Here is a 19,998-nt window from a genome sequence, read left to right as displayed (position 1 = left end):
AAATGAGCACCAATTTACAGCTGCTCAGTGTTTTACCATTGTGTCAGTGAAAATGTCCAAATTGCTGTTTGACTCCACATCATGTTGAATGGCTTATTTCATCCATAGATCTGACACAGACTGAAGGTTAAGCACAAAAGAGCAAAAGATTTCCTGAGATGCAAGAATGGAAGGGGTGGTCTGCAAGATACATGGCATAGTCTCCATTACAGTCTCAGCTGGGGTACAGTGGTCCAGCTTGGGGATGTGACCTTTAAGAAATACATGTGACAGTTCAGGCAAGCAGAGAGTGAGCAAAGGTGTATGTAACTAGACTTACCAAGAAGGACTTGAAGGGGGGTATAATAACAGCTTCAGATATACAAAAGACTGTGAAGAGGAAGGGAATAACCTTTCTTATGTACAAAGAGGATTGGACAGGAAGCAGTGCAATTAAATCGGTGGAAGAAAGCTGTGTGTTGGACACTAAGGAAGGAGTAGCAAAGTGTGCTGCAGAGAGGATGTGATCTTCATCCTTGGAAACTTTTAAAGACAGATTGGACTATAACATGTCAGGCACAGTTAACACAGAGTAAGTCCTGCACTGAGACACAAGTGTAGATTATGTGTCTCATTGGCAGTCCTGGTCTGTCTGATTCTTCGCTTTCTGTCCCAACTTAGCAAAGCATTAAACAGAGTTTATCTTTAATGAAAGAATTAAATCCAGTTGACTTCAGCAAGACTACTTAAGCATTTAGAATTAAGGAAATTAAACTTGTCTGAACCAGGCCCTAGGAAGAATTTAATCAAGCCACGAATTAACATATAAAATCCCTATAAAAGAAGATAAAGCTTGTACTTCATATGGAAACAGATTATTTTCAAAATCTAATTTGTTTTTCTTTCTCTTTCTCTTCCTCTTTTCTTTTCTTTTCTTTTCTCTCTCTCTTTTTTTTTTTTCCAGAATCAGTGTTCCCAGAAGTAACACAGGCTTTATAGCCCAACATGACATTTCTACAGCCCATTTTATGCCTATTATTACTCTCTGAAAGCACACAGCATATTTTCCTTTTCTTTTTTCTTTTTTCTTTTTTTTTTTTTTTAAGAGGATAAGTGGAACGATTCTCAGTGATCCTGGAAGGAAGAGGACAGATAACAGTGAGGGAGCAGTGTTGGGAGTGGGGGTTGTAAATACTCTCTCATCATTCTTTTGGGGTAACACAGCTTTTTGATCCCTATTAATGCCTCACCCTGGACTGCATTCTCAAGTGCAATCAGACTTCTGATATCAATATCCACCATATTCATGATCTGATTCCCTCAGCCACAAGGTAATGAGGAAAGATGCAGAGTTTTCTTACATGACTCGGCAGAAGATGTACTCCAAGAAACTCAGAGAAGGAAGGATAGCCAGGACACTTTCCTTGCAGTCTGATAGGTAAGTTGGGTCAAAGTCCTTTGTCTCCTCTCCCCACTGACACACATTCACGATATCTGCATCATGCCCACCAGAGCTGACACCACAAACATTGTAGCACCATGGGGCAGTCTAGCAAGCAAGAAAAAGAGACAAATGCCATGGCAAAGAAGACTGGAAACAACATGAAAATGAGAAAAAATGACACTAGTTTTAACAGGTTTCCTGAAGAGTCACCAGAAATCCTATTGCCCTCACAGTCTGACAGGTTCTTATCCACTCTCCCAGGAGCAGTTGTGAGGACAGGATCAACATCTTGACCTTTTGAGAGGTGCCTGAGCTCAAGCACAACATGAAGATGGCCAATTAACACACTAATATCAACACACAGTATTATAACATACAAAATAATAGTAATTTCAAAGTTTCAATCTTGAGTAAAGCATATAAGTATATAATTTTAACTCGGTATTTTACTTAGTCAAAATGTTCCCTTTAAGTAGTTGGGGAAAAAACAAATTTATGTAGGCAGTGAAGGAACTTTGGACAATATTATGAGAATGAGCCCTTTCTATTTACAACATTATCCCAGCAACTCTCCAGGGAACCTATATTTAAATATCCTCCCAAGAATGTATTACAACTGCAAAAGATTATTTGATCTGATTATAAATGTTATTACTATAGGCAAACACACACTGCATATTAACAAAATACTTGCTGAATTGAGTTGAGACCATAAAGCAGGACATTTGATTATCCCTATGGCTGTGCTCTACGTGGCCCTGTTAAAATTAGACCAATCAAAAACAGGTGTTATGAAAAAGCTGTGACAGAATCTCAGAAAATTATAACCAGGGGAGTGAGGGAGTGAGAGGGGATAGTGTTCAAATACAGCCACAGTACTTCAGATAATAAAATGTGCTTGCTTATATTTCTTCAGACAGAAAAGTTCTCCACTTCCATGGGGAAATGTCCAAGAAGGAAACTACATACAACTGCATTGTTTGTAGCTGAATTTCTTCCCTGGGACCTTGTTCGGAGGAAACAGCCTCTGCATTCTTGAACCTTCACCACACAAAGAGGGCAGCAAAGAATTTGGCTATAGCCAAATCACTTGCCTCAGAAGGACCAGTACTGAATAAAGGGTAGCTGGATAGCACACAAGCTTATTTCTGAAGCCTATACCACTCCTGTGTCTGTCCTGCACTGAATCAGAGTACTCACATAGCTTCTTCATAATCTGCCAAGATTTGCCTGGCTTGCTTCTTCCCTGCAGCCTCTCTGTTGCTGTGAGGAGTACATGCAAGTATGGCACTCCCTACCAAAGATGGCTCGATCGTCAGAGGTAAAAGGGTATAAGGCAGGCCACTTGCTGCTGTTGGAGCTTCCAGTCACTAGCAGGGAAAGCCAACCTGAGGGGCGACAGGCTTTAGGAAATAAATATGTCATTTCGAGGTCTTGTGATGTGTTCTGAGTAGCTTGGCTGCAGAACGCTGATGTATGCCTCCACCTCATCAATCCAGACCTCATGGAAGAGCGTGCAGGTTGATACTAAGGTCCTCCTAAGATTTTTGGCAGCTCCCAGCCTGCACCATCCTATGCCTACTCCATCAATCACAGTGTGACACCATCACTTGGGATCAGCAGCACATTCCTTGCAGTTGGTTAATGTGCAAGGTTTGATGGAAGAGGGCATCCCCAGGGGCTTTCTGCATCATGGTGTCTGGCAGGAATTGCTTCCCCAAATCCTCACCTGGGAGCCTTGGCCTCACTGATCTGAGTAGGTGTCTAGAACTGTAACAACAGAGAGAGAGGTTATGTGAATGGTCTGTCAGGGCTGAGTATGAAGCGTCTGCCGAGGACACGACAGTAGAAAAAGCTGAGCAGATGGTACATCCATTCCAAGTACCTGCCCACTGTTTCAGACAACTACCTTGTACTTTACAGGTTGTCCAGCAAAACAGAAGTCTCCATTATTATAGTAAATAGCAGGTAGGCAGTGTAATTTGTAGCCAGAACAGGTCAAACACTAGCCTGTTATTCAGTATCTGTCTGAACAGCTTCACTTAAAAACTCATTCCCTTGTAAACACGGCTGCCCTGCAGCCTCAGTGATGAAACACCAATCTAGACTCATCTGCTATGAAAAAGATATAAAGTTGCCTGTAAAAGGCTTGCTTACAAAGTTAACCCTTGGCATGTGTTGTTTGAGTGAATGGCAGTGCCATTTCCTCTTGCCACGCACTGATTTGTATTTAATGTTCTCTCTGTATTTCTTTTGACGAGGGGATGTTGCATACAAGCAGTGTGAAGGGAGAGAGAGAAGAGAAATGGAGGAGGCTCCAAAAGTACATAGTCACTGAATCTGACAGCAGCACTGCTGCAAATGTCTTCTTTCTCAACTGGCAAATCAACAGTAAGGCTCAGAGGCTGGAGCTGGACACAATAAATCGAGAAGCAAGGTGCTTGCTAGCTACTTTGCTTGGAAATAAACCCTTAGGGGAGTTTCATCAGTAATGCAGCATCCTCACCAACATATAAAGCTTTCAGGCCTTGATGGACTGGCCAACAAAACAGGACCTTGGTCCTTGGTCCCACACAGAGGGAAGGCTGGGTGGGTCTCTCAGCTTGTGCTATGCAGGCTTAGATCAGCACAGCCTGCCATTTCTGGCCTTCAGATCTAGAGAAGTGGCAGTAGTGGAATTACCAAGACCATGGGGAATTAGTGTTCCTAAGTTACGTGTAAGAAATGTAACATAATGGATACTGAGCAAGCCCCTCACAGACCGGGACACACAAGCAAGTTAAAAATAAAAGCACCAAAACCAGTGACCTTCTGCAGGCAATACCATATAATCCTCCTGTTCTATAGGGATGTTTTCCTTGAACTTCAACTGTCCCTGGTAAAGCAACTGCAGCTCTTTGCTCCCCAAAGTAAAAAGTAATAATAATTAAAAAAAGCAAACAACAACAACAACAACAACAGTTGTCCCTGAAAAGTATATAAAGTTACTGTAGACCTGCTTTGGTCCTCTAGTCAATAAATACTGATTTTAGAGAAAAAAAGAAAAAAGTAAAAAAAAAAAGTAATTTCATACTGCCTTCGAGCTTTTTTTTTTTTTTTTTTACAATGATCTTTTGTTTCCCACCTAGTTATAAAAGATGATCTTGGCTGGGCAACTGGAAGACAGAAAGGACTCTGATTCAGATGATGGTAGAAATCAAGCTTATTCCTTTATTCCTGTGTAGTTTACTCTGCCCACCTCCACTGCATATCTCTTCAGCTGACTCCCCATAGCCAAACAATTTTACCTATGCGCTGCTAACTACACCACTACTTTATGTTGATCCCCTTCTTTTCTGGGCAGGATTTGATTGCCATCGACTGCTTTATTTCCTGCCTGTTTGTGTCCTTTGAAATCCATAATTGTGCTGGGCCATACCGTACTAGCCCTGTTGGAGTATTACCATGGATGATTAAGTTCTTTATGAAATTCATGCATTTTAAAACTATCATCCCATTAACACTAGATACAGAGGGTCAAGGTTCCAGTTCCCCTGAGAGCTCCTGTGCTGCTAAAGGGAAAAACAAGGCTGTCTTTTCCCCCAACACAGGGGTAAAAGAACCTTCCTACGGTGAAAAACACCAGACAGCATGTGGAGGACAACACAGCAGCTCCTGCATGAGCTCCTTCACTGTAAACAACAGGAATTTTCAGACTGTTTTTAATGCCTCTGTCGTGCAGAAACCTAGCATAGACCAGTGCTTTTGGCCTAGCCTGGCTTACAACCTGTCCCTCTTGCTCCCTCCTTCCAGATCATTTTGGTCAGGACATAATAAATACATAAAATGGCAGCAGAAAAAAAGGGTGCTGCCTCATCTCTCTCCAGAGGAGAAAGAAGAAAGCACTAAGGGCAGAACATCTGCATCTCAGGCATGCTCTGGGCAGGCAGAGCGGTACACATGCTGTGTTACACATCTGACTGCATGGGAAACTGACTGCAGCTGGAATATTTTCACAAGAATAGCACCAAGAAGAGAGCACAGAAGAGACACAGACCACAGCCTTTGAGCTCCTCACTTTCCTACCGTCTCCACATATCTTTTGCCTAAACCCCTTCCAAACTGGAAGATAAGAGCAGAGCAGTCACTTTGCATTTCTGTCCTACTTGGAGACCTGGTTGTATTGTTTTTGCTGGCAATGAGAAGTCACAGCCTGGCCTTGTCAATGTTAATGAGCTGTACACTGGCTGTTCAGCGAGCCAGCTGTCAGTTATATTGAATGAGAGAGGGAACACTGCCACATTTGGCTCATTGGAGCTGCCTCATATCAAAGCAGACTGAATAAGGCTGGGGATGTACATCTCACCTTCTTTTCGTTCTCCATCCCCAGATGCATTCTGTGATTTTGCTCCAAATCATGAATGTGAAAGGCATCTCACAAAGCACAATTAGGAGAAGCTTCAGAATGAGAAGCACAGGCAGCGTGAACACAAGGCAGCTACAAGCAGACAGCTGTGCGAGCAGAGCGCTAATCTTCAGAAAACGTTTTTTGAGTCAGATTCCAGCAATCTGACACACCAACATACACCTTTATTAATGGCAAAGCAGCGAAGAACCGAAGAGCAGCTTTGTGAGGAAAGCACTGAGATGACGTTTAAGCCAGAACACAGGGACTGGAGAAACATGCTCCTAAACTAATAACATGACAAGCTGGACCCCAGCTTAAACTCCCCCTGAAAGAGACCCACAGAGATAACATGGGAAACCCTGAGAAAAGGATAAGAACTAAAAATTAAAACAATCTGAATCTGGTCTACATCTTCTCTGTAGGCATTTGCAATACAGAAGGAAGCACACCCAGCTATGAGAGAACTTCATAGTGAGGTACCTCATAGAAAATGTAGTCTGATGAAAATGCTGCAATTAGTGAATGGCTCCTTAGCAGATTTCTTGCTTTTTCCAGCATGCAGTCCCTCCAATCCATCATGCTCTGGATAATGGAGCTACCAGCTTTTCATATTACATTTCTTTTTCTTCAAATCTGAAAACGAAGTGGCTATAAAAAAGGAGGACAGAGATGTAAATGAAATACAGTTCATAGGAATCCCAGCTCAGAAGCTTTATGCAGATAGTGATTTGGCTGTATTTCTCCGATCTCTATCTCCTCCATTCACCACAAGAAAACAATGGTCAACTAGTGAAAATAAAGGGTAGACAGTATGATTTCCCCCTTTTAAATTGTTTTTGTTATTGTTTTGTGAAGGCCTAGAACTTTTTTTTTTCCAGACAGAATATGAGAATGATATTATATTTGGAAAAAAAAAAAAAAAAACAGTTATGCTGTCATCAGTTTGCTGCTTTGCCCAGAACTGTGTCTGGCACAGGCTCACACAGCTGGCCATAAGCACCACAAGGATTTCAGACGGGATTCCCATGCAGGTTCAGAAGCTCAAGAGAGACCCCTGCATCCTGTTCCCATCTTTTGCTTTTAGGAAACAATGCCTCTAAGACAAATGCAGGAGCTGCCCGAAATCAGAATGTTCAAGTAAAATAACAATAATAATAGTAATATAGCAGATCAATAACCAGCTGATAGTAAAGGGAAGACTTCAGTCCTAACACATTATGTAAACCTTCTAATAGTTTGTTCTTCGTAGCTGGCAAAATTAATACTTCATTGTCCATTCATGAAGACCTACCGGTTCTTAGTAGATGAGGCAGAAATGGAAATGACCCCACTGAAAAGACAGAAAAAACAGCAAGCTGACCCGGAGAGTTTAGGAGAGGCTGGTGCTCCCTCAGAGCCCTGCCTAGGCAGACAGCTCTCCTTTGGTCATAGGAGAGCGAAAGGGTGGCTTTGCAGAAGAAAATGTTTCGATGCAGTGCTGCCCTGCTGTGCAAGGAGCTGGTGGAGGCCGATGGAAGAGTACCAGATAACTTGTTGATAGTACAACCCAAGGAGGTGACCTGCCTGTGCCACGCAATGCACCTGTCCCCAGCACCTGAGCACTCCCCAGGGGACAGCTAGTCCTGTGCACACCAGAAAGAAGTCACACCATGCCAGAGGGAAGGCAGGGAAAATAAACTGCTTAAAGGCTATTAAATTGCAGAGATTCAGGGTCAGACTGTCTGCTGGTGTACATCAGCAAGAGGTTTTCATTGGTCTGTCCTTCAGCCTAATTCACCTCTAAGGAACAAAGAAAAACAAGCAGTTCAAGAGCAGCTTCATCCTTTTAAACTCTCCTCACTGCCATTTATGCTGTCCTCTCTCCTTACTGCAAGAGCTGCATTTCAGTATAGGCATCTTGAATTGGTTGCAGTTTACACGTTATCCTCACAGACAGATCCCTGGGGCTCTGTACAAAACCCATCTGTGGACAGCCTGCAGCAATTCTTGGGATGCTGCAGGTTGAAGTATTAATTATTTCTATTTCTATGGCCTGCTGCTCTAAGGCATGACATCCCTTCTAGGCATATAAACCGGCAATTAACAATGCCAAACAAGTCCAGATAACTGTCTGTTCTGTGATAGTCACACACATCTTCAGTCTGGGTCTGTCAAAACATCCGTATTCACCACTGTAGTAGCTATGCGCTCAGATGCAGTAAACACCAGGCAAAAAAAAAGGGAAAAAAAAAAAAAAGTCAGATCAGAAATGGCATTTCCATCGCTTTCAGACAAGCGTCTGGCTGCTCCAGGGCACTCCGAGCAAACCCTAGTTTTTCAGCTGGCTTGCAAAGGAAACAGAAAACATCTTCAAGAGCACAAAAATGACCATCAGAGCCCAGATTAGCAGCTCCTACAAAGAGTAACAGAGTTTGTTGATCCCCTAAAACCCAGGATAGATGTCTGTAGTAGACTTCCTCCTATTCCAGCAGCTGCAGAAGAGCAGAGGAAGGCACTGGGTATGGATTAGGGCCCAAATCAATTTCACTGGAAGTAACAGGTTGGATAATGCCATAGTGCCATTCCAGACTCTCTGTCCTCCAGAGTGGTGTGGGGGTGTAGGGCTCTGTAAGCCAAGCTGGACTGCTCGGGAAAAACAAGCACCGTACAGGAGCATGGAGCAGCTGTGTGGGAGGAGGTATAGGGTAACACTCTGCATCAACAAGCCTTAGCAGTAATACTAAGGCATCAGCATTTGTTTGAAGCACAGGTTTTCCAAAATGGTTTGCAGCACATTGAGTGAAAACACATAGGATAATACCAAGAGCTATTTGGATAGTTCAGGGAAAAAGGAACTACCACAAAAGCTGAAACTAGAGGGGGCAAGCAAAGCAGACTAAACATCTAGCAGAGAGAAACAGAACAACACTGCTTCCCTACAGAGAGGACAACAAGACTTACATCATGGCAGAAAAGATTCATGCTGCACACTAGGAAACGAGTGTGCAAGTGTACTGGACTACCAGACTACCAGAAAACTCCTAGGATGGATGATGCAATCAGGATTGGCAGTGGTGGTCATATGCCATAAAATCACCCTTGAAATGAATTACACTAACAATTTCCACTTATTTCCGTGATATTTTCTCTTTGCTCAACCCACCAGCAAGTCCACCTAGCCATCTATGTCCATCTGTGGACTTAGCCCAGCTGCACACTCATGTTTTAACCAGTGTGTAAATTAAACAAGAGAGACAGATAGTAATGCTACATAATTTGAGGAATTTTCCAAAGTTAAGATACTGATCTAAACCTACCATCTTTCTCTTTGCTCACTTGACAAAGGAATCAAACTAATACAAAAGTGAAGATGTACAGGACATCAGAACAGCATACTCCAAAGCTATTTTTTTGTTTTGATTAGACAGGAGAGGTTTTAGTCTTCACAATGCAGAAAATAAGTTTATTTCAAGGTCAGAGAAATATTCCATTTTCACTTGTAATTTTCTATTTCAATTAATTGAATCTAATAATTATATTTCATACTTTACATTTTACTGGACTATTTCAATATAAATGAAAATGATTATTAATGAAAATGGATGTTTCCAAATGATTGCATTTTAAGACTATTTAAGCCAGTACAAAATTTCTGATTTGTCTCTTCTGCTGAGAATAATTTTTTAGTGTTGGCAGTATTCATGAGATTAGTGACACATGATTAGGCTACATCAACGAACATTTTATAGAAAACAGCTACTTTTGTGACAGGAAGTCCAATTTCTATAATGGAAGTTCCTATACTAGAATTTTTAAATTCCTTTAGAATTTAAAAATTTGTTCTTATTTAAAATTAGCCTTTGGCTATAAATGAAAATATAACGTTTTAGCCCAAAATCTTATTTTTTTGTCAAAATATAGAAACTGAAAACCTGAAAAAAAATCTTTTTTAAAGCAACAAAGACTTAAATATTCAAATTACAAAAATGCTCAAACCATGCTGGAAAAAAAAAATCACAGAAACATTAGGAAGGTGTCTGTGCAAAGCAGTAAGTATCAGTTATTCTCCCTGGAATTGCACGTTTTTTGGCCAGAGAGCATTATCACGAAACCCTTGGTCTTTGACAGAAGTAGGAAAAATGCCTCTGTCCTGCAGAGCTGTTCAAAAGTTCTCTTTGATCTAAAGCAAGGAATGGCTGGAGCAGGCTGGAAATTTTCAGAGATGACTTCCAGGAAGAAGTGTGGCACAAAAAAAGGATGACCTAGGATCAAAATAAGCATGTGGAAGGAGCTCTTCATACAACATCTTGATGGGCTGGTAGCACTTCTTACCTGGTGATGTAAATGTCTGAAGTGTGCCTAAGAACCTGAAGTTTGCCTGGAACCTGAGAAAGCTGTTATGTTTTCAGGGAAAGCATGATATAGATTTCACCTGTTCTCACTCTTTTCCAGACATCTATGCAAAGTCACTCTGTTTTGTTGTTGTTGTCTGTTTAGCTTCAGAAATACTTCGTGTTTGTCAGCAACATGAGTCAAAAACGCCATCAGCATATAGGCAGAGCTTACAGACATATAAGGGACATGTACAAGAATGAAACCTCATCACCTTGTTACTGAGCAAGGAGATCTTCAATCCACGTAGTCCATGCAAAGACTGAGCTACAGGTCAATACCGTTCTTCCCAAAGCTCGAATGGGGGAGAGATGTCAACGTCACACATCATGAGTCAAGGGGAGCCCTGAGCAGCAGAAGGTGGAAGAATACAGCTAATGTTTAGAATATCCTCATGAGAATATCCTAAACAGCAGGTAAAAACAAGAGAATTTAGCAGAAAAATGAGTTAGGAGGGCTTGGCTAAGCACATGCTATTGTAGGAAAAATAAAAGCCTGGTGTGGTTGTGCAGAACTGCACAACTACAGACTCAGTTTTAAACCTCCAAAGTAATCGCTTGCGTAGTGAGCAAGGGAACATTGTGGTGAGAAAGGGCTTGCCCATCCCAGAAGCTTGACATCCTTGTCTGACCTGCAACCGAAAGTGCTTTTAATAAGCACCTTCTCCCAGGCCAGAAAAATATGATGATGCAGAGAGGAACATTATCCCAGAGAACTGGGATATGGGATATCTTCTTTTTTTTTTTTTTTTTTTTTTTTTTGAGTGCTGTTGAGTGTACTGTTATCCAACTAAGCAATGACAAAATCTGAATCTGATAATGTGCCTCTCTCTCCTTGCTTACCTTGGGGAAAAAACAAAACAAAACAAAAAACAGAAACTGGACTCTGGCTGCCTACACAAATCTAAGAGAGTTGCATCATTCTCTGCACCTAGTCACCTCAATGCAGTTTTCAAAACCCATGGAAGATGAGCTGCTGGAGGTATACCAGGCATGTTGCTATGACATTGTTGTTGGAAGCATAACAGTGAATATACAGTGACCGTCACAAAACAGATCAACTAGGCCAGTTCAATCCAAATAAGCTGTTAATATTCTTGGTACCACATAGGTATGCTGCATCGCTCCAAGTTTCCTCAGAACTGGAAATTCTTCCAGCTCAGAACATCATCCTCCTTCTGTGTCCTGCCTTTCCAGTCCAGGTAAATAAAGACCAACGTAGCAACAGACCTGTTAATGCCCTATATGTGACATTCACCTTTGCATTTTCTGAATGGAGCCGGGAAACTACTGAGTCTAGAAAGCTCCACAGACTGTTATATCCTCCAGAAATTTCAGTCTTTCACTGCAATGCAATCTTCTCTGAAGACAGACCAGCACTGAGTGTCTGCAAGGGACGAAATGAGCTAGGCAAGCAGCAGAAGTCAGCATAACCTTTGCAGTCACCAGAGACATGACCCTAGACGAAAATTGCTCGGAAGCAGATCAAGCAGAAAAAAAAAAATATATATATATATATATTTCTGGAGTGCAGATTTGTCAATGAGCTCAGAAACTGCCAGGTGCGGGGGAAAGCTGTTACAGTTCTGCACACCAGTACTAACCTAGCTCCCGTTTCCCAACTAATCAGCCCACAGGAGACAGGGAATAACCCTGACAAGGTTAAAATGCAAGAGCTGAGTGCTAAAGAAGACAGACCAAACTGCCAGAAAATCCGGATATTTAAGGTATCAGAAAAGAATTACCCCAAAATAGTGGAATCACTCATATTCTCTGCAGAATACTAGCATTCTCTCTAGTTTACGTGCTTATTTAAGATGATAACTCAGTGAAGAAAAGGCAAGCAGAGCTTAGGATGTAACTGTGTAGCTCTGGTTGGTATTTCAGTTGTCTCCCATAGCCTCCTTCATGGGGCTCAATGCTCCACAGGAGAGGAGGAGAGTATGCTCTTGCCCAAATCCGCTGACTGCTTAAAGGAACAAAACACAAAATAAGGTCAGACAGAGGGAGAACACATAATGGAAATATGTCATTACTACACTGAAAGGCAGTCTGTGAGTACAAAAAGAAATTCAAAATTTTTCTGGATGTAGTGAAGTAAAGGAGTATTTTAAAGATGGAAATTGAGAAAGGACTGGAATCCTCATCAGGATCAGGTGCTAAATGTCTTTTCCTTTATAACATAGTTGATTTAAAGAATGAAACAAAGAGACAAAAATCTACTTCAAAATGCATCTTCTGAAAATTGCTGTTTCTGTGCAGCATTCTCATGCCAAGGAATCTGGGACTGTGCTTACAGTCCAAATCAAGCTTTGCAAAGTATATTGATAACAGCTATTATACTGTTGAATCAATGTTTGAACAAAGCCCACATTTTGCTGTTAAATTTATTGGGGGGCGGCGGAGGTATAGGGAGAGCAACAACCCACAAAATCTGCATTTGATTTGAAGGTCTTCATTGCAGTTACGTCTGATTTGTTATGATTTTTAAGAGTCTAAATTCAGGAGACCCAGCTTCAGATCACAGCTGTACTACAGATGTCAATATATGACCTTGAGAAAGCCACTTAACCCCTTCATCTCTTCTTTATCTATGAAACAGAAAGAGCAATTCCCATCCTCTTTCACTACGGCAAGAGGAGGAAAAATTTTCCAATTATCTCTATAGACAAGTACAGTCATGCTGAGGAACTAAAGTAGAAAGGGAAAGAAACAGCAGTTACACGCTCTTACCATATTAAGATACATTTATAGGTATACAGACATGTAGATCTGTATATAGGTATACAGATTATGTACTCTTATTTTTGTTTTTCCAGGGATAAGATTATGAATAACCCTTCATGGATAAAGGATAAATCCCTTCTAAAACAGGATTATCAGCAGCTCACACACAGTATCATAGTCTCAAATACAAGTTACACCTTAAAGCATTCAGTACAGACATGTTATTCAACATGATTGGCCCAGTAGGGATCAGATGAAGAAGGTGGTACCTTTATTAAACTATAAACCAGTCACTTACCAGCTTTGTAACAGAGGTCCTGTAAAAAACACCTGAACGTGTTTTTAACACAAGATATTTGCAAGTTGGTTGCCAACAGTTAAAACACAAACATATACACATTTGATATCAGTTGCTGAATAGAGCACAAAGCCTGGTAAAAAAGAGTCAGTAAGGGGAAAACAGCAGCAGTGTATCAAGGGCAAAAGAGCAGTATTATTTTCTGCAGAGCTAACAACTCACAACTGCAGGAACTCAACTGCAGGGCATGAGTCTCACTGTAGAAGAAGGTACGGGAATTTTCATGCAGGAAAACTACAGGCTTATGTTTGTTCATTTTTTGTTCACAGTAGCAGGAACTGCATAAAAGAAAAGAAGAAAGGAAAGGAAAGGAAAGGAAAGGAAAGGAAAGGAAAGGAAAGGAAAGGAAAGGAAAGGAAAGGAAAGGAAAGGAAAGGAAAGGAAAGGAAAGGAAAGGAAAGGAAAGGAAAGGAAAGGAAAGGAAAGGAAAGGAAAGGAAAGGAAAGGAAAGGAAAGGAAAGGAAAGGAAAGGAAAGGAAAGGAAAGGAAAGGAAAGGAAAGGAAAGGAAAGGAAAGGAAAGGAAAGGAAAGGAAAGGAAAGGAAAGGAGTGGAAAGGAAAGGAGTGGAAAGGAAAGGAGTGGAAAGGAAAGGTGTGGAAAGGAAAGGTGTGGAAAGGAAAGGTGTGGAAAGGAAAGGAAAGGAGAAAGAAGAAAAAAAAGAAAAAGAAAAAGAAAGACACATGGATCAGATTCCTTTTTTTTTTTTTTTTTTTTTTTAATTTCTCTGCAACCTTCAAAGCCCTGTCACTATCTCTGAACACAGCCCAGTGCAGCAATGTCACCCAAATTCATGGCAAGTGGATAGCTTCTTTCTCCCACAGACACACAATCCAAAATTCGACCTTCCCATTGTCAAAGGCAGACTTATTTTGGGGGTGATTTCTAACTCACTTTTTGGCATGCTCCTGCTGATGACAACTGAAAAGACATGTATTCCTGATTGCCGCTCAAGGTTTTTGTTTATGTTTGCAAAATGGTCTATAGAATTTTGCACTTTTGAATAATGGAAGAATCCTCCTTGTAACATTGCTTATGTTTTGTATAAATAGAGGCTGAACGATGGGAAAACAAAACAAAATGCGTTTTCATTATTAAAAGACTGCATAAACAATTTTTTTTTTTGACTTATGTCTCATTGAAGAAGGATTATACGGTGCTTGCAGTGCTTTGGGAAATATACAGTTTTCAGTTGACTTACTGGTAGCACTTCTGTGATGTCTACAGTCCCAGTTAACATTAACTCACAGAACTACAAAACAGGCATAAGTATCTGGCCCTTCCAGTCACCTGACTATAACTTACATTTATACTCTTTGCAATATGTCACCTAATTTACATTGAAATTGTAATGGGAACCAGTTCGCATCAATAGTTTTGCATTTGCTGTTTATCTTACTCCATCTGCTGGGATGTGCAGCTCTCTGCAGACACTTAGCAGAGGGCACAAACTTCAGACATACTTATGACATCAGTGTATACTCCTCTGCTAATGAAGTGAAGCAAGACAAGACCAACAGGAACTCATGTAGCTCTTATAAAACTGTTAGTCAGCAGATCAGTGCTGCAGTGCTGCAGTGCTGCATGCCTCTGAAATCCAAATGGGAACAGGCAGGCACAGGGAGGCTGAGCTGAAAGACAGCAAGAAAATTAGATGAATGGCTGTTAAGATGAAAAACAAAGTAAATACTAATGATTTTTAAACTGACAGAAATGGGTGATAAATGATTCCAGTTCCTGCTTGGAAAGTAAACCAAAGGAGAGTGGCAGCAACACACCCATACAGTAGGCAGAGCATGGGAGCATGAAATGTATTCTCCTACCATTTGTCATATATTCAGTATTTCACATTATGACAAGAAGGGTCACCTTCCATAATCAGCAAAGAAAAAATTGGCCCTGCAGTCATACCTTCTGAATCTCAGAGTGCTATATGCTGGCTGGTTCTGCACCAACACTTCTCACTAGTGCATCCAAAAGACTGCCAGGAAGGAAGAAAGCATTATGAGTCATATCTGTTACTAAATGCTGGAAATAAGGCACATCTTTGCACATATATCACTAAATTTTTCTTCTTACAAGCCTGCCATGCAACCACACAGACATCAAACATCTAGCACCACCATCAGCCTAGCGTGCTTTCTCCTTCTAAACTGATATTCAAAGTGCCATCAAGCACTGTTATAGTCTGTTTTGTTTGTTTGTTTGTTTGTTTTGTTTTTTTCTTTCTTCACCATCAAATGCAAAAGACACTCCAATATTCTTCACTGTGCTCACACCAAGGCACAAGTATTCTCAAACTGAGCGCTAGCAATTTTCAGAAAAATGGCGCTGGCTTCAAATTCTGTCTCTTCAGTGCTGCAAGAAATCCTCTATGGGGATCTGAGAAACCTTCATATTGCATGAAAACAAACAAAGCAGGTGAGCACATGCACACACTTTCATGCAAACCAGAAGATTAAGTTTCAGGCAGTGTATGCAACTGTGAGAGAATATAATCAGGACATCACTGTTAAACAAGTACAGTCACAAGTCCATTGAAATGGTGTTCTCCTGACAACTCTAAAAGAGTCGTTGTGGTCCAAAGGAGTTAAGATATTTTGATGATGCTAGGTTGATTATGAAAATACAGAGGTCAGTGAAAATTCATCTCAGAACAGCTAACCTAAAAAATCACCCATATTGGCAAATATTCCACACAGTTTCACAGATGGGGCTCAGACTGCATCAGCTCCCACAATGAAATCTGTCCTCCTCTCAGTTCAGACAGCAGCCAGGCTAGCTGTTCAAGGACTGCCTAATGAACCCCAGAATTATCACAAACGTTACAACTATACTCCTTACCACAAAGTTGCATGAGATTATTGAAGGTTCAGTTTTGTTTTCACTTCTCAGAATCACTAACTCCTCCTCAGGACATCATAGAGATGAGAGACCCAGGGGAGAGAATGAATAGTGCTGACAAAATACTCTACATACACCAAAGTGAGTAGAATGGAAATTCTCAGGCAACAGCTGCCAGTTTGGAGGCATAAACAAGGCCCTGAATGTGCTGATTAGTATAGCCAAGCTATCAAATAATTGCTTATTGGAAATTGCCCATTTGCTGTATCTCCTTACTGTAACTTAAACTATTGGCCTCTGCTACAAAAGAGAGAGAGAGAGAGACAGTAAAACATGGACACAAACATAATTCATGTTTGTGATTCTGTCATTTTAGCATTTGACAGCAGGAATAAGTAGGATTCCTTTGCCTTCGTGAGGACTTGGGGCCCTTCTGGCCAAGCCTTGGATGTGATACCATTCTCATCCATAAGGCTACATAAACCAGAAGCTTGGAAGCAGATGGGGACATTGCAGGTTGGAATGCATTACGTGCCTGAAAAAAAATGGCCTAAAAATAAAAGTGTGTTTACTTTTTACCACTGTGACAGAGATCAGGAAAAAGCACACCTCCCCTGACTTACTCTAGAGACAGGCCAGGCCTCATAAAGGCAGTATGAGGATTCTGTCATAAGCACTTCCACACTAGGAGCTGCAGATGAACTCAGGAATCAGGTATGCATAAGCCACCACACCAAGCAGACTGTAAGAAGCCATGAGCCCCATAATTACATGGAGCCTTCACAACCAAAATGACAAATTCAGTATTATGAGATGTTTACTTTCAGCAGCACCAATAGTATCCCTGGAGTCAGAAAAAGTAATCGTGGCATAGGTCAGGCATCCTAACAGACAGTGATACAGCCTCTGCGGCATTCATACACCCCAGACAAGCCTGGCTTTACCTGCAAAGCCCCTCTGAATCCCCCAACCACAGATAAAATGCTTGAACAAGGCACTATAGAACACAAGCCCAAATTCATAGAAACCTAAAATCATAGCATGGTTTGGGTTGGAAGGGACCTTAAAGACCACCCAATTCCAACCCCCTGCCATGGGCAGGGACACCTCCCACCAGACCAGGTTCCCAAAGCCCCATCCAGCCTGGCCTTGAACACCTCCAGGGATGGGGCATCCACAGCTCCTCTGGGCAACCTGTGCCAGTGCCTCACTGCCTTCTGAGTGAAGAATGTATTCCTAATATCTAATCTAAACCTGTCTCTTTTTTTTAGTTAAAGGCCATTGCCCCTTGACCTATCACTACACCCCCTGACAAAGAGTCCCTCCCCAGCTTTCCTGTAGGCCCTATTTAGGTACTGGAAGGCCGCTGTAAGGTCTGCCCGGAGCCTTCTCTTCTCCAGGCTGAACAACCCCAACTCCCTCAGCCTGTCTTCATAGGAGAGGTGCTCCAGCCCTCCAATCATCCTCATGGCCTTCCTCTGGACTTGTTCTAATATGTCCATGTCCTTCTTGTGCTGGGGGTTGCCAGAGCTGAACACAGTAATTGTTGAAGGACAATGCATCTACAGGAGCTTTGATACTGTCTTCTAGGGTTAGAAATAGATACAGAGGGTACAGGCAAGAAGAAGGGAGATTCAGAGACAAAGAAACACCTAAAAGCAATGAAGTGACTGAAGAAAACAAAAGGTAAAACTTCCTTACTCTGAGGGTTTTCAAACACTTGCTCAGTTTGCCCAGAGAGGTTATAAAGTCTCTGTCTTTGAAGATGCTCAAAACTGAACTGAACACAACCCTGAGAAGCCTGCTGTAGATGACACTTCTCTGAGCAGGGGCATTGTACTAGACAATCTCCAGAGGTGCCTTGCAACCTATACCACTTTGTGATTCTGTGTAAAAATCACATTGTATTGTCACAGGCCAAGGAAGAGAGGATACTAGGCACAAGCTTCCATCTGAAGCATTGTATATATTTTAAAGAACACTGAAAAAATTAAGGAGCTATGCAAATGCTTAATTACAGAATGTGACTATGCAGTTTTCATAGCAACTCAAGATCCTGAAGGCACTCAGAGGGTCTCCTCTGTGACCCAGTCCCTAAGTGGTGATTTCTGACCTGCCTCGAGAAGCACTTTCCATAAATACTGAATTTAAGCCAAACGTGCAAATGCTTTGAAGTAAGATTTTGTGCTATCAGGAAGACTGCTTTCAGATCATTCTGGCTACCCTGGACAAGACCCTCATCTCAGTCCCTTGAATAGCATCCAAGCAGACATAATTTCCTACTGGGAGGTCACCTAGGACATTCCAGCTAGACTTCTGCTGGCTACCACTAAGAGTGTCTCTCTTGTACTCTATGATTGATCCATTTAGCATTCAGTACCTGTAATCTGTGTGCTCTTACCGCAGCACTAAAAGGATTTCCCTGACTTTACTTTCCTGTAATTCTATACCCAGAGGCAATTTGATTCCTGCCTGGTGCTGCACAAGATGACTCACTCTTCTCTTTTAAGAATTCCATTACCAACAAGCAGTGACTCATCATGACCAGATTAGCAATGCTGAGGTTTTGTGACTCTGGCCAATTCTCAAAGCTCATCCTCTGAATACCTGAAATTTTGCATGCTCAAAAAGCCTGGGGATTTGGAAAAGGGTGCTTATATACATTGATCTTGTGGTTTTCACTTTGCAATAAGTTTGCATTTACACACACCTATGTGCCACCCAGCTCCTCATAAACACACTTGAACTAATGGTTTCCCAGGAGGGACAGCTGTGTAGGGCTATAGCCTAATGCCTTTGCTGTTCTGCCCCTCTCTCCTCTTTGAAGACTGTCATCCCCTTCAAATGTTGAAGTTGTTTAACTGCTTGCTTCAGCCAAAATGCATGCCAGGCAAACTTAAATATTTTAAAACAGCACACGTCTTCACTTGATCTGGTTGAAAAACAGTGGGAAGATAATTTCTTTCTGTAGTGTAGCTTTGTTGTAAACACAGTACATTGATAATCCCAGAAAAGATGCTTGTCATCTTGGAATGTATTCCACCCAGGATTTTTAAATCTCAGCTTTCAAGACTGAAGTGATGTACTTCACCATTTGCTTTGCATACTCTCAGCTTATCAGTAGAACATTTCAAGCCATGTTACTACAGCAAACGTAGCGTAAGCTATTTGGACTTACCTTCAACGCAGGACAACTGAAAGTCAGGTCCATGGACAAGGCAAGGACACTGGGGTAGGCCTCACCAGGAAATCCCAGTGGCTGCAGGGCCAGCAAAGCCTACCGATCATCTGCTGGCACACAGTTCTGAAGTGACTCATGTGGGGTGACCTTTAGCATTACTGTTAACTGCATAACACAAAGACACACACCACTAAGTCTTTTATTTCCCTAAGTAACATGGTTATGGATTACTGGAAGATATAACCTGATTTTTTGGTTAATTAACTCAGATTGAGCAGAAGCTATCATCAGAGGCAACCAGATACTTCTGGAAAGGACTTTCATGAGTTAAGATATAATAAGTGACTGTTTTAATGCCATCTAAACCCAAAACTTAAGTTCTAGGACCTTAATAATTTCTTTACAGAAAAGACTCCTTGACTAATGCTGCTAGCAACACTGAATAACTAAACATGTCAGAATGAGATAAAGCATCCATAAACTCTTTCTTAAAGGGAAACAGATTAGAGAATGATGAAAGTAACACACTTTCCCCAACAAACATACAAAATGAGAATTTTGTTCCAGCTTCATTTCTAAATGGAGATTCCCATCAAGACCAAAGGGCAAAAGAAAGAGGTCTTTTACTTCATTCTCCTTCTTTAAATGCAAAAGAAAGAGCCCCTATGCTACAGTTTTCTCATCATTTCCCTCTGGTTTTGATAAATTGCA

The 19,998-nt window shown here is 41.4% G+C and overlaps 1 long non-coding RNA gene across 1 annotated transcript; it reads right to left on the bottom strand.

Annotated features, from left to right (window-relative positions):
- Positions 1-1,300: 1,300 nt before the first annotated feature.
- On the bottom strand, positions 1,301-12,117 carry LOC121061987. The gene is made up of 4 exons (XR_005815361.1): positions 11,926-12,117; positions 10,396-10,527; positions 6,291-6,458; positions 1,301-3,193 (listed from the first exon to the last, which is right to left on the bottom strand). It is a non-coding gene; the product is annotated as an uncharacterized LOC121061987 (long non-coding RNA).
- Between the last annotated feature and the right edge of the window lie 7,881 nt (positions 12,118-19,998).

Source organism: Cygnus olor, chromosome Z (genome assembly GCF_009769625.2).
Source record: "Cygnus olor isolate bCygOlo1 chromosome Z, bCygOlo1.pri.v2, whole genome shotgun sequence".
NCBI classification, from domain to species: domain Eukaryota; kingdom Metazoa; phylum Chordata; class Aves; order Anseriformes; family Anatidae; genus Cygnus; species Cygnus olor.
Note: the sequence above shows the minus strand (reverse complement) of the source record. Positions and strands in the feature narration are given on the sequence as shown.